The following is a 14,973-nucleotide window of genomic DNA, read 5'->3' as shown; positions in this document are numbered from 1 at the left end:
GTATATGGAGTGAGGTGGGGATCTTGTTTAATTTTTCTGCAGATAGTTTTCCAATTTTGCCAACACCATTTGTTAAAAAGGCTGTCATTTCCCCAACTAACTAATTTCATCTCCTAGTCAAAAATCAATTGACCATAAATACATGGGCTGATTTCTGGGTTGTCAATTCTATTCCATTGATTTATGTGTCTGTCATTGTACCAGTACCACACTGTCTTAAATACCATGGCAGTGTAGTAGGATTTGAAATCAGGGAGTGAGATGCCTCCTACCTTTCTTCTCTTTTTAAGGAGTGCTTTGTTTATTCGGGGCTTCTTTCCATTCCAAATGAAGCTGAAGATTGCCTTTTCCATCTCGTGGAAGAATGGGATTGGTATTTGTATTGGGACTGCATTGAATGTGTAAATTGCCTTTGGTAGTATTGCCATTTTCACAACATTGAATCTTCCTATCCATGAGTAAGGGATAGTCTTCCACTTCTCCAGGTCTCTTTTTATTTCTTGCAGTAATGTTTTGTAATTTTCTTTGAATAGAGCCTTTGTGCTTCTAGTTATATTTACACCCAAATATTTTATCTTGTGATTTGCTACTGTGAAGGTATTGATTTTCTTAGCTCCAGCGCTGTATTTTCTTTCTCACTGTAGAGAAATCCAACTGACTTTTTTATGTTGATCTTGTATTCTGCTACTTTGCTGAATTGGCCAACTATGTCCAATTGTTTTCTTGCTGAGTCTTTAGGGTTTTCTAAGTATAGTATCATGTCATCTGCATAGAGGGATAATTTTACCTCCTCTTTGCCAATCTGTATACCTCTTATGTCTTTCTCTTATTACTATCACTAAGACTTCCAATACAATATTGAATAAGAGAGGAGATAATGGGCATCTTTGCCTAGTTCCTGTTCTTAAAGTGAATGCCTTTAACCTCTCTCCACTGAGAACAAAGTTGTCTCAAGGGTTTTCATAAATACTTTTTACTATTGAAGAAATTCCCCTCTAGTCCTATTTTGTTGAGTGTTTTAATCAGAAAAGGGTGTTGGATTTTGTCAAAGGCCTTTTCTGCATCAATTGATAGGATCATGTGGTTCTTGTTCTTTGCTTTTTAATATGCTGAATAACATTAATTGTTTTTCTTATATTGAACCATCCTTGCTTACTTGTTATGAATCCCACTTGGTCATGATGGGTTATTTCTTTGATGTATTTTTGGATTTTATTGGCCAATATTTTATTCAGGATTTTTGTGTCTATGTTCATAAGAGATATTGGCCTATAGTTTTCTATTTTGGTGGTTTCCTTTCCTGGCTTTGGTATCAAGGATATGTTTGCTTCATAGAATGAGTCTGGGAGAATTCCATCTTTTTCTATTTTCTGAAATAGTTCAGTAGAATTGGTGACAGTTCTTCTCTGAATGTTTGATAAAATTCACTTGCAAATCTATCTGCTTCAGGGCTTTTTTTGGTTGGAAGTTGTTGTATTACCTTTTCAATTTCTTCTTTTGTAATGGGTCTGTTCAGATGTTCAATTTCTGTTTGTGTCAGTTTAGGTAGGTTGTGCCTTTCACAGTATTTGTCCATTTCCTCTAGGGTTTCATATTTTTTGAGTATAGTTTTTAATAATATTCTAATGTTAGCTTTTTATTTTAGTTGGTTCTGTTGTGATGTTGCTTGATTCATCTCTTATTCAGATTATTTGTGTTTTCTCCTTCTATTCTTTTGTGAGTTTTGCTAATTGTCTGTCCATTTTACTGACCTTTTCAAAGAACCAACTCCTAGTTTTGGTGATAGTTTCAATTGTTTTTCTGTTTTCTATTTCGTTTATCTCTGCTCTAATTTTTATAATTTCGGGTCTTTTTTAGAGGATGTCGGGTTTTCTTGCTGTTTTTTTCAATTTGTTGGAGATGTTGGGTTAGAGAGTCAATGGTCAGTTTTTCCTGTCTTTTGATGTGTTTGCTTATTGCTATAAATTGACATCTGAGTACTGCTTTGGCTGTTTCACAGAGGTTTTGGTAAGTATTCATTGTCATTTGTTTCAAGAAACGTTTCAATTTCATTTGTTATTTCTTCTTGCACATAGTTGTGTTCAAGCAAGTTGTTGTTCAGTTTCCAAACGTATGATTTTCTTCCTCCTTTATTCTCTTGCTATTAATTTCTAATTTTGTGGCATTGTGATCTAAGAAGATACTTTGTATAATTTCTATGTTTTTGAATTTGCTGATGCTTGCCTTGTGACCTAGAATGTGATCTATTCTCGAGAACGTTCCATGCACATTGGAAAAGAAGGTATATTTTGCTTTCTATGGGTGCATTAGCCTACGAGATCGAGTTGGTTAATTGTGTGGTTTAATTCTTGAGTATCTTTGTTGAGATTCTTTTCGCTAGTTCTACCTTTTCTTGAAAGGGGTGTATTGAAGTCTCCAAGTACTATAGCAGTGTTGTCTATCTCCTTTTTCAATCTTGTTAATGTGTGTTTTATATATTTTGCAGGTCTTTCATTTGGTGCATAGATATTCAATATTGTTATATCCTGTTGTTCTACTGACTCTTTGAGCATTAAGTAGTGACTTTCTTTGTCCTTTGTGATGGTTTTTGCACTGAAATTTATTGTATTAGAGATTAGTATCGCTACTCCTGCTTTTTTTTTGGTTGCAATTTGCTTGGTATATTTTCCCCCATCCTTTAATTTTTAGTCTTTCTTTATCTTCATTTTTCAGTTGTGTCTCTTGTAGAGAATATATTGGTGGATTTTGGGTTTTTTTATCCAATCTGCTCCTCTCTTTCTCTTCAGTGGTGCATTTAAACCATTCACAGTGTAATTATTGAGAGGTAAGGTTTTACTGCTGTCATTTTGTTCAATTCTTTTTAGTGTTGTTGCTAGTTACTTTGTTCCATCCTGTTTTCTGTGGCATCTCTGTATGAAGGACGTCTCTCAGTGTTTCCTGTAAGGCTGGTCTTGTTTTTCATAAACTCCTTTAGGTTCTGTATTTCTGGGAATATTTTGATCTCTCCTTTGTACTTGATGGCCAGTTTTGCTGGGTACAGTGTTCTTGGTTGAAAGTGGTGTTCTTTTGAGTGTTCGATATATGCAATTCCATTGTCTTCTTGCTCGCATGGTTTCTGCTGAGCAATCAGCAATTACTCTTATCTGTTCTCCCTCATAGGTTACTCTTTGTTTCTCTCTCGTTGCTTTTAGTATTCTCTCCTTATGTTTTGTTCTAGCAAATTTGACAATAATATGCCTTGATGTTTTTCTTTTAGGGTCTATTCTATATGGCGTTCACTCAACTTCTTGAATATATATTCTGTCATTCCTCATTATGCCTGGAAAGTTTTCCTCTAGTAATTCTTCCACAACTTTTTCAGTGCCTTTACTCACTTCTTCCCATTCTGGGATTCCAATGAATGCGAATGCTATTTCTTTTAATTGTATCCCACATTATTCTTATGTTTTCTTCTGTTTCCTTCTTTTTTGATTCTGCTTTTTTCCTCGGTCAGATCTGTGGTGACAATTCTGTCTCCTATTTCACTGATTCAGTTTTCCATCTCTTCACCTCTATTCATATGTCTGTCCATCATGTTGACAGCATCAGAAACCTTAGATTTCATATTTTGGATCATGCTTTCTTGTTTTCCAGTGCCTCTAATGCCTCGTTTGTTTTCTCTGCATTGTTTTGGTTTTTTTTAAGCTCCTCCTGATTTTTTACTGTTGTGTCCAGTTTGTTTTTCAAGCATTGAAAATATTCAATCTTTTTTTTTAAAATTCTGCATCAGAAAGTTCCATCAGACTTTCTGGCTTCATGAAATCCATTGCTACTCTGACATTTGGGGGGGGGAGATATCTTGTTTTGGGCTTGCGTGGTGAGTGAGGTACCCTGCTTCTTTCGAGACATTGATGTGGAAGATTTTTGAAAACTAAGGTGATAGTTGGTTCTTGGTTTGATGTCACTGTTCCTCTTCGAGATGTCCAGGACTTCCCTGTTGCTTGAGTTAGCGGGACCAACGTGGTAAGGCCAAACAGCAGTTTGTAGTCCAAAGAAACGAAATCTTCAATATTAGACAACTTTTTTAGGGGAGGTTGATAAATGCTATAATTTGGTCTATGTGGTTTTTGGGTTTTTTGGTGTTTTTTTTAAAACTCCTGGCCCGAGGGCCAAAGGCCTGAGGGCCCCAAAATTCAAAGCTGGGTGAGGGCAAATTCCAGGGCAAGGGGGGCCTGATACCTGTGGGGCATGGCACGGGGCAAAGGTCCAGAGGTGTGTCCCAGTCCAAATCCACTCCCTCTCTCCACTGTGTCTGCGTGCTAGATATATGTTTCACATGAGCAAAATTAAGTGTTTTGGGATTTTCATTCTTCTCAAAGTCAGCCATAATTTGTTATGATTCACATTGTCAAATTATAGTCAATAGTTCATAAATAGGCATCAATAGTGGTGAGAAAATGAAAATCCTTACCACTGGACCAATAGGTACATCATGATAGATAAAGAGAAGATTGGAGTTTTTTATGATTTTATCATTCTTGTATCAACAATCAAGAGCCTTGATACCAGCAGTCAAGAAATCAAAACACATTGTAAAAATCTTCATTTGAAGACTAAGGTGCATCTGACTCAAGCCATGGTCCTTACAATCGCTTCCTACGCATCTGAAATTTAGACAATTATAAAGGATGACAAAAAATAATGTCTTTGAATTGTGATATTAGAGAACAGTACTGAATATTCCATAGACTTCCAAAAGGAAAACAGAGGTCTTGGAAAAAGTACAGTCAAGGTGGTCCTTAGAAGCATGAAACCTCATCTCACATACTTTGGGTATGTTGTTAGGAGGAGCCATTCCTTGGAAAAAGACAAACCTGGAAAGATGGAATGTCAGCATAGGAAAGGAAGACCCTCAACAAGATGGATCGACATAATGACTAGCAATGGGCTCAAATATATCGGGGATCAAGAGGTTGGTGCAAGATAGGGCAGGGTTCAGATCTGTTGTTTATAAGGTAACTGTGAGTAGTTCTTGACTCCACGGCACCTAAAAACAAAAACAATAGCTTGAGCTATCATTGTTGTAATACATATGTTGTTGTAATAAATATTGTAATTGTTGTTGTTGTGCTTATGTGCCATAGAGTCGTCTGCAACCACAGCGACTCTACGGCAGCTCTAAACCCTGCCCTGTCCTGAGCCAGTCTCATTAATTCTGACACACCAATCCCCATTGCCTCAGTTACTGTATCAATCCATCTCATCCAGAATCTTCCTCTTCTGTGCTGTCCCTCCACCCTTCCGAGCATGATGTCCTTCTCCAAGGACAAGTCTCTCCTTGTCATGTGCCCAAAGTATCTGAGATGGAGCTTCAAAATCCTAGCCTCCAAGAAGAAACTTGGTTTCACCTTCTCCAAGACAGATCTATTTGTTTTCTTGGCAGTCCATGGTATATTCAAGATTTTTCTCCAGAACCACAATTCGAAAGCATTGATTTTTCTTCTATTTTCCTAGTCACTGTTCAGCTCTCTGATGCATAGCAAGTACCTGAGAAGATCATGGCCTGGATTAGGCACACCTTAGTCTCTAGACTGACATTGTTACTTTCGGTACTCTGGAGACATCCCTGACAGCAGATTTTCTCAATGCAATTTGTCTTTTGATTTCCTGATGGCTGGTGTTAAGAGGGCTGATTGTGGAGATGAGTAAGCTGTGATTGTTAACAACCTCAGTCTCTTCTCCATCTATCATGGTGCTGTCAATTGGCTCAGTGGTGAGAATCTTTGTCTTCTCGATGTTCAGCTTCAATCCATACCAGAGACTACAGTTCTTGACCTTCTGCAGCAAGCACTTCAGGTCTTCTTCAGTTTCAGTAAGCAAGGTTGTGCCACCTGGATAACGTAGGTTACTGATGAGTCTTTCTCCAATATAGAGCCGTGCTTCCCAAATGATCTGTTCTGCATACATATTGAAAAGGCATGGAGACAGGATGCATTCCTGATACATTCCTTTTCTGATTTTGAACCATGCAGTGTTTTCCTGTTCTATTCTGAAGATTGCTTCCAAGTAAAAGTTTCACATAGGCACAATCAAATGTTCAGAGATTCTCATTTTCCTTACAGTTAGTCACTACTTGTTGTGATCCACACATTCAAATGCTTTTGCATAGTGTCTTTGCTTTCTGCCAAGACCCATCTGACATTGGCAATAATATCTCTAGTGCCATAACCTCTTCTAAAACCACCTTGTATTTCTGGTAGTTCTCTGTCAATGTACTGTTATTAATATTATGTTTATTAAATATAAAACTGTAATGTTTATAATTACAAACATCAAAAACACCTTGACATTTTTTTAATATTTGTTGGCTGAGTGTCTTTGGTGAAATGTATTTTCAGATCCTCTGCCCATTTTTTAATTGAGTTTTTTTATTTTATTGAATATTATGTAAATTTTAGAGGTTAGTTCCTTGTCAGATACGTCTTTGGCAACAGAGGGGTGTTTTTCTTGTTTGTTTTTAATCACGACAGTAACAGAGTGCCAGGTTTTTTTAAGTCACGTAGTGGTTGGTAAATTTGAAATGGCAAATTTTCAGTTAGCAGCCAAGCACTTCACCATTTTACCACCAGCACTCATTTACCAGTCTTTCCCAAAACCTAGCCCACTCTTGTCCAGTGTATTCCAACTTATAGGACAGAATAAAGATTTAGAGATATCGTTTATCATATCTTTCTCCCTTGGGGTGGCTGGTGGGTTCAAACCATCGGCCTTTGGTTTAAAAACTAAGCACATTTGGCCATTCACACACACACTCATTGCTGTCAAGTGACAGAGGCTATAACTTATATAAAAGGAGACTGCCCATCTTTTGTGGAGCAGCTGGTGGATTTGAAATGAAAAACTTTGGGTTGGCAGCACAACTATCTATTTTCTGTCACTAGAGCTCACCTCTATTAGTCATTGTTTTTGTAGTTGTTAGGTGTCCTCAGGTTGAGTATGACTTAACAGCAACATTATGAACAGATTTGAACCCTGTCAAATCCTGTGCCATCCTCATCATCTTTGACATACTTGAGACCATTTCCTCGGTCATATTCACAAGGTCAATCCATTTCATTGAGTGTCTTCTTGCTGAAAGATACAAATAAAAACTATAATATCACTTTACTCCTACTAGAATGGTGGTGGTGTTGGTTGTCATATGCCATCAAGTTGCCTGCTCATGGTGACCCTATGTACAATAGCTCTGAAACAGTTTAACTGACTCTGACACTTAATCCCCACTACCTCAGTTACTGTGTCAATCCTTCTCTTACAGGGTCTTCCTCTCCTGCGCTGTCCCTCCTCCAAAGACTGGTCCCTCCTGGACACATGCCCAAAGTATGAGAGATAGACCTTCAAAATGCTTGCCTCAATGGAGAAATTTGGTTTTACCCTCTCTAAGACAAATCTCTTTGTTCTCTAGGGTGGTCCATGGTATGTTCAATAATCTTCACCAGCACGACAACTCAAAAGCATCAATTCTTCCGTCTTCCTTAGTCACTGCCCAGCTCCCTGGTGCACAGCAAGTAATTGTGACCACCACAGCCTGGATCAGACACATCTTAGCCTCTAGACTGACTGTCTTTACCATTTTGGAGAGGTATATGACAACACACTTCCCCAAGCAATTTGTCTTTTGATTTCCTGATTGCTAGTGCCAAGAGTGTGGACTGTGGAGCCAAGCAAGCTGTAATTGTTAACAACCTCAATTTCTTCTCCATCTATATCCTGGTGCTGCCAACTGACCCAGTGGTAAGAATCTTTGCTTTGAGGGCTGGGCCGGTAGAGAAGTGCAGCAATGAATGAATGGAAATCCAAATTATCTGTAAATGTTCATTAAAATTATTTTTAAAAACATTTTTTAAAAAAGAATCTTTGCTTCTTGATATTTGGCTTCAATCCACACTGAAGACTACAGTTCTTGACCTTCTGCGTCAAATACTTCAGGACCTAGTCAGTTTCAGCAAGCAAAGTTGTGTCACCTGCATAATGCAGGTTTTTTTACTACTCTTCCTCCAATCCTGATGTCATATTCGTTCTCATCAAGTCCAGCCTCTCTAATGATCTGTGCTGTATACAAATTGAAAAAGTATGGAGACATGATGCATCCCTGACATACCCCTTTCATGATTTTGGACCATGCAGTGTTTTCTTGCTCTGTTCTGAGAACAGCTTCCTGGTCCAAGTATAGGTTTTGCCTAAGTACAATTAAGTGTTCTGGGATTCCCGTTCTGGGATTCCCATTCTTCTCAAGGTTAGCCACAACTTGCTATGATCCACACAGACACAGATAGACATTCTTCTTCCTCTTTACTTTCAGAAAAGTTCCATCTGTCATTGGTGATAATGTCTCTAGTGCCATGGTCTCTTCTAATATCGTTGTGTTATTAGGTACCAGGAGTTGAGTATGACTCATAGTGACCCTAAGAACAAAAGATCTGGATCCTGTTCTATACTTTACCATACTCACACTTCCTGACACACAAGAGCGCATTACAAGCACTCACCATATCAATCCATTGGCTTGTATTTCTGGTAGTTCTGTCAGTGTGCTGTTCCAATCTTTTTTTTTTAAATATCTTCAGCAGGATTTTGCTTGCATGTGTTATTTCTACACTCACCATTTTTTTGAATGGTAATAAATATGGATCTCTTCAAGTCAGATGGCCAGGTAGTTGTCCTACAGATTTCTTGGCACAACCTGGTGAGCATGTCCAGAACAGCATATATTTGTTGAAATATGTCAACTGGTATTCCATTAATTCCTGGGGCCGTGGGTTTTTTTGCCAATTCCTTCAGAATAGCTTGAACTTCTTCCTTCATCATGATATGTTGTTTCATGAAATTTCTCTGTCATCCAGTTCTTTTTGGTATAGTGATTCTCTGTACTCCAATATTCTTCCCATAACATCCTTAAGTATTGCAACTCTAGGCTTGAATTTGTTCTTTAGTTCCTTCTGCTTAAGAAATGCCAACCAACCTCTGAAAACCAGTTGGAAAATCAGCTATGAGTAGGCTACAACTCATCAGAATATAGCAAAAACAACAACATACACATGTGAAATGTGGACAATGACTAAGGAAGACCAAATAAGATTTGTCCCTTTGAATTATAGTATTGGCGAAGAATATTAAAAATATTTCCAAAAGCACAAATTTATCTTGGAAATAGGATAGCCAGAATGCTCCTTAGAAGCAAGCATGGCTAGACTTCATCTCATATTATGACAAGTTATAAGAAGTCAGACCTTGAGAAAGACATCACACTTTTTCAAGCATGTTAATGAAAGAATAGGAAGCCCTCAATGAGCCTGACTGACATAGCAGCTGCAGCAGCAGGCATAAGCACAACCGAGTCTGGGAGGAGAGAGTAGGACAGGGTAGCATTTTGTTCTTTTGTACACGTGTAGTCATTGTAAGTGAGAGCTGACTTTATGCCACCTAATAACAACAATAGTTTTAAAAATCCCAAACTCAGGCTCTCATAGACAGTATCACAATGGGGCACAGGCAGGGCTCTGGGTACAGAGGGCAGAGGGCAAAGCTTTGGGTACAGATCCCAGGATTTTGTTTGCTGGCTAGGTAGAGAGCATAGACATGGGAATGCATAGCTCCCCTATTGCCAAAAAAGTGAAGAGGAGCTTACATATTGGGACACTATCTTTAGAGCAACATCACTGGTTGGTCTTGCGGCAAGAAGCCGTGCTGCAATCTCAAAGGCACATGGTTTGAATCTACCAGCTGCTCTACAAAAGAAGGATGGGCAACATTCTCCAGTGCAATTAACTGCCTATGAAAACCTGCCAGAGAATCAGCTATGGGTGGGTTCCAACTCTACAGTGCACACACATACAACAACAACAAAAAATAAAATAAAATTTTAAAAAAAGAAATGCCAACCGAGCTCTGTCCTTTTTATTTTCAGACTCTGGCTCTTTGCACGTTTCATTGTAATACTTTGCTTTGTCTTCCTGCAATGCTCTTTGGAATTTTCTATTCACCTCCTTAATTTCTTGATTTCTTTGCTTTGCTTCGGCTTTTCTGCACTCTAGTGCAATTTCAGAGTCTCTTCTGACATCCATCCTGGTCTTTTCTTCCTCCTGTCTTTGTAATGACCTTCTGCATTCTTCATGGGTGATAATCTTGATAGCCTCCCACAGTTCATCTGGTCAAGGCCTCAAATCTATTCCTGAGATGGTTTTTAAATTCAGATGGGACAGATTAAGGGTAATATTTTTGTTTCTGTAGATTTGATTTAACGTTCTTTAGCTTCAGTTTGAACTTGCATATGAGTAGTTGATGGTCTGTTCCACAGTCTACATCTGGCCTAGGTTTCACAGCTGATATTGAGCTTTTTCAATGATTCTTTCTACAGATGTAATTGAGCTGATTCCTACACATAAGATCAGGTGAAATCCATGTGTAAAGTCTGTGTTTACGTTTCTTATAAAAGGTATTTGCAATGAATAAATAAATCATTGATTGTACAAAATTCTATCATTCTATCTCCAGCCTCATTTCTGTCACCAAGTCCATATTTTCTGACTACTTATCCTTCTTCTCTGTTTCTAACTTTTGCATTCTAGTCACCCATTATTATTAATGTATCTTGGCTGCATGTTTGATCAATTCTGGACTGCAAAAGTTGGTTGAACCCATCTATTTCCTCCTCTTTGGCTCTGGTTGTTGATGCATATATTTGAATGATAGTGGTATTCACCAGACTTCCTTGTACGCATATGGATATTATCTTGTCACTCTCAACAATGCATTTCAAGATGGATCTAGAAATTATTTTTTTAACTGTGAAAACAACCTTGTTTTTCCTCACCTTTTTATCTCACGTCCCATACCAATCCTTATTATTTTGCCAATACTCAGTATGTCAACATATATGCATTCCATTTATTTCTTAACAATGTCCAATTTTCCTATATTCATGCTTCTGATGTTACACATTCTAATCATTAGCATCAGCTTACAACTAAATTTGAGAGTTCATCCTCAGGTGCCATATCTGCTAGTCTACTCTACGTGGGCTCTAACTGAAAATAACTGTTGAAGAAGTTATGGGGAGATCATAACCTTTATCCACTTCTGTTCTTGTTATGCATCATAGTGTCAGAACTGACCCACAGCTGCCATTTCAGTGGGTTTTTAGAGGCAATTAGTCACATGAAGAGAGACTGCCTATTCTTCTCCCACGGAGCAGCTGGTGGATTTGAACTGTATATCTTTGAAATTGCAGCGCAGATCCTTACACCAGAGCTCCCATGTAAATTGGTACAACTATTATGAAAACAACATGGCAATTCCCAGTAAAATTAGAAACACAACTACCACGACCCAGAAACTCTGTTTTGTTGTTGACTCAGAACCAACTCACAGCTGACCTTCCAACAATTTTCAGAGGCAGTAAATTACATGGGATAAAACTGTTCATTCTTTTCCTAAAGAGTAGCTGGATGACAGAAGGACTGATGCTTGAGTTATGGTTAGAGAAGAATACTTAATATCCCATGGACTGGAAAAAAATTAAACAAGTATGTCTTGGAAAGGGTGCAGCCAGAGTGCTTGTTGGAGGCAAGGATGGTGAAGCTTCACCTTTCATACTTTGGACATGCAACTAGGCAAGGCTATTCCTTGAAAAGGGATACCATGCTTATAAAGATAGAGGATTAGAAAAGGAGAAGAAGAATCCCAATGAGATGAATTGACACTGTGACTTTAGCAATGAGCTCTAGTGTCTCAGAGATGATGAGGATAGCACAGGATAGGGTAAGTATCAAGATGGCTGTTCAAAGGGGCGCTATGAACTTGATGGCACCTAACAACAACAATGCTCATGGCACCATTATTCACAATAGCAAAATGTGGGAATAATACAAATGCCTACCAAGAGGTGAATGAATAAACACCATGCAGCACATACATACAATTAAATTCTATTTGGCCTGAATAAAAAATGAAGTCCTGATACTTGCTATAGCATGGAAAAACTTCAAACTTCAGGACATCATGCTGAGTGAAATAAGTTACCAAAGAACAAATACTGTATGCTCTTACTTATATGAAATAAGAATATAATCATTATACACACACACACACACACACACACACACACACACACACACTTGGTGATATCATGACAGACCTCTATTGAATTTCCAAGGCTGTGAATTCCAACAGGAGGGAACTTCCCATCCTTCTCTAGTGGAGTGACTGTTAGATTTGAACCACTAGAAATGTGTAGACTTCAGGTTAGCAAGAGCTCACCCTTGCTATCTCTTGTGTTCTCTCTTGCAGGTGCACGCTCGCTCTCTTTCACACACTCACTCTCTCGCTCACTCTCTCTCTATATATGTATTTATTTATACAAACATATATGTAATTACGTATAACATGTAATAACATTTATAACGTAATTTAAAAAAATACTTAGTGCCCTAGGCTCTAAGGATTAAAAGGGATCTTTTAAAAATTAATTTTAATGAAAGTTTACAGAGATTTTGGATTTCCATTCATGTACTGTTACACTTTTCTCCCTGCCCAACCTTCCCCCGAGTTTGCTCTTCTTTTTGAAAAGTAAAAGAAAAATTCTTGCATTGTTATATAATCCCTCCCTGCAAGTCCACTCCACTATGCAGCTTTCGTTCTGGACTCTTGTCATGACAATAATACCTAATCATATAGCCCCTTTTAATTTACTCCAACCTTTCTCCCAGTGAAAGAATCACCTATACAGTCCAGACAGGTTATTATTCAGAATATACTTAAATATTTCCAAAAAGAGAATTTATCACCTTAGCAAGCAGTTTCTTTTTCATGTCCTAAGAGTTGTCAAAAAAATAGAATCTATCAAATGAGGTACATTACATGACAGGAAGTTGTTTTTGGTTTTTTTCCCTTAGTTGGTGATTTTGGAGACTCTTAAGCTCCCTATAGAGTCTGTGTCTTCTAAGTCTACACTTTCTGAAGGAGAGCACATTAGAGCTGAAAATGTTCTTAAAGCATACTGAGATCTTCTCAGAGTTGAAAGAGGGAAACTGAGGCTCAGAGATAAAAGAAATTTCAATTGATATACAGCTGCTATTTTTCTTGTTATGTATTATCAAGTTGAAGCCAACTCATAGCTGATCCTTCAACGGGTTTTCAGAGGCTGTTAATTGCACAAAAAGAGACTGCTCATCTTTCTCTCTCTGAGAAGCTGGTATATGAACTGCTTGCCTTTCAGATAGACAGTCAGTGAAAAACCCAAGGTTAGAACTCAGAATTCCATCCTCATCCACTCACTATGCCTCCTGGTTGACCACAACAACATTCTCAAATAAAACTCATAGTATTCATTTTTGCCACTTCCTTAAGTGGCCCAGACAGCCATTACATACCACATTGATGTCCGCATGAATGAGTCGGAGTTCCTCCACATGGGCCATCTTCTCCTGTAGCAGAAGGTCCATCTCCTGCTTGTATTCCTTCAGATGTCTCTCTTCTGACTCAAGGGCTTCAAATTCAGCCTTCAAACGGGTCTTGATCTTTTCCATCTGCAGGGTCTTATTCCTGTAATTTCCAAGAAGCAGAAAATAGGACATCAGAATAGAAGAAAATGAGACTAGAGAACAGAGTTAGATCCTGAGTCAGGATTATCTTTCTTTTCTCTAAGCAGATCCAATCTAGACCAACATCAAAATGTTAAGAGATGGTGTTGACAGTTTTGTTCCCTTATAGGACACATACAAACATCTGTGGTAAGTACTGGTTGTCAGATTGAGTCAAGGGACAGCACTGCTGACATACATAGACATGGACCAGGAATGCTAAGCAAATTCTTAATACACAGTAGAATACTGCCCCCAATATTTTACTGGTTGCCCAAGATGCCAACAAAAACCCCTTGAGAAACTCTAGGGTAGAACTGTCCAATAAGCTTTCTGCAATGATATAAGTCTTCTCTGGGATGTCCACTATTGTTAGCCACAATATACATGTGACTAATGAGCAATTAAAATGTGACTAATGCAAATGAGAAAACAAATTTTCAACTGTATTTCATTTTAGCAGATTAAAAAAGCTACACATGACTTTCATGTTGAAAAGCATAGCTACGGGGTTCTTAATTTTGCTGAAGATGAGCCTGTAGAGAGACTAAGAGGCAGTCGTTTGAATGGAACATGAGGATACAGTGTGATTTAAAATGAGGAAAAAAGTGCATAATGCTATATCAATTCATCATACTTATTCAATTTGCATACTGAACAAACAATCTGACATATCTTTGCTTGCTGCAAACAAAGAGTACTTGAAACAGTGGCTGATAAAGGTAAAAAAAAACTAATAATGCCTTCAATATGGATTATATTGCAACATAAAAAACTCCTCACTATTATAAATGGAGAAAACACTGAAGTTGTCAAGAATTTCCTTTCATGAAAATCTACTATCAACACTCATAGAAGTAGTAAACAAGAAAACAACCACATCACGCTAGGCAAATCTGCTGAAAAAGATCTCTTTAAAATGATAAAGAAATATGCCATTTTGAAGATTAAGGTGTACCTGACAAAGACATGGCATTTCAATAGCCTCATGTGCATATGAATGATTGGCAATAAAGAAGTAAGACTAAAGAAGAATTGATGCCTAATATGTACTGATGAAGAATATTGATTGCACGATGGACTGCCAGAAAAATTAACAAATCTATCTTGGAAAAAATACAGTGACTACCCACGACCCCCATCTTCAGGTATCGCATTGCTCCCCCCCCGACCTGGATCGCGAACCCCCGCCAGCTCTGACCCGACGCAGCTCACGACCCCACCGCCAGCTCTGAACTTTGGGACTGTCCAAGGTGCTGTGCGCAGACGCAGTGGACGGTGGGACTGAACTTGAACTGTGACACTCCACTGCAGCTCTGACCCATGACCCACATCTTCAGGTATCGCATTGCTC

This window comes from Elephantulus edwardii, unplaced genomic scaffold (genome assembly GCF_000299155.1).
Source record: "Elephantulus edwardii isolate Elephantulus edwardi_28Jun2011 unplaced genomic scaffold, EleEdw1.0 scaffold00349, whole genome shotgun sequence".
Taxonomy (NCBI): domain Eukaryota; kingdom Metazoa; phylum Chordata; class Mammalia; order Macroscelidea; family Macroscelididae; genus Elephantulus; species Elephantulus edwardii.
The sequence above is the reverse complement of the archived record's forward strand: the minus strand, read 5'-3'. Positions refer to the sequence as shown.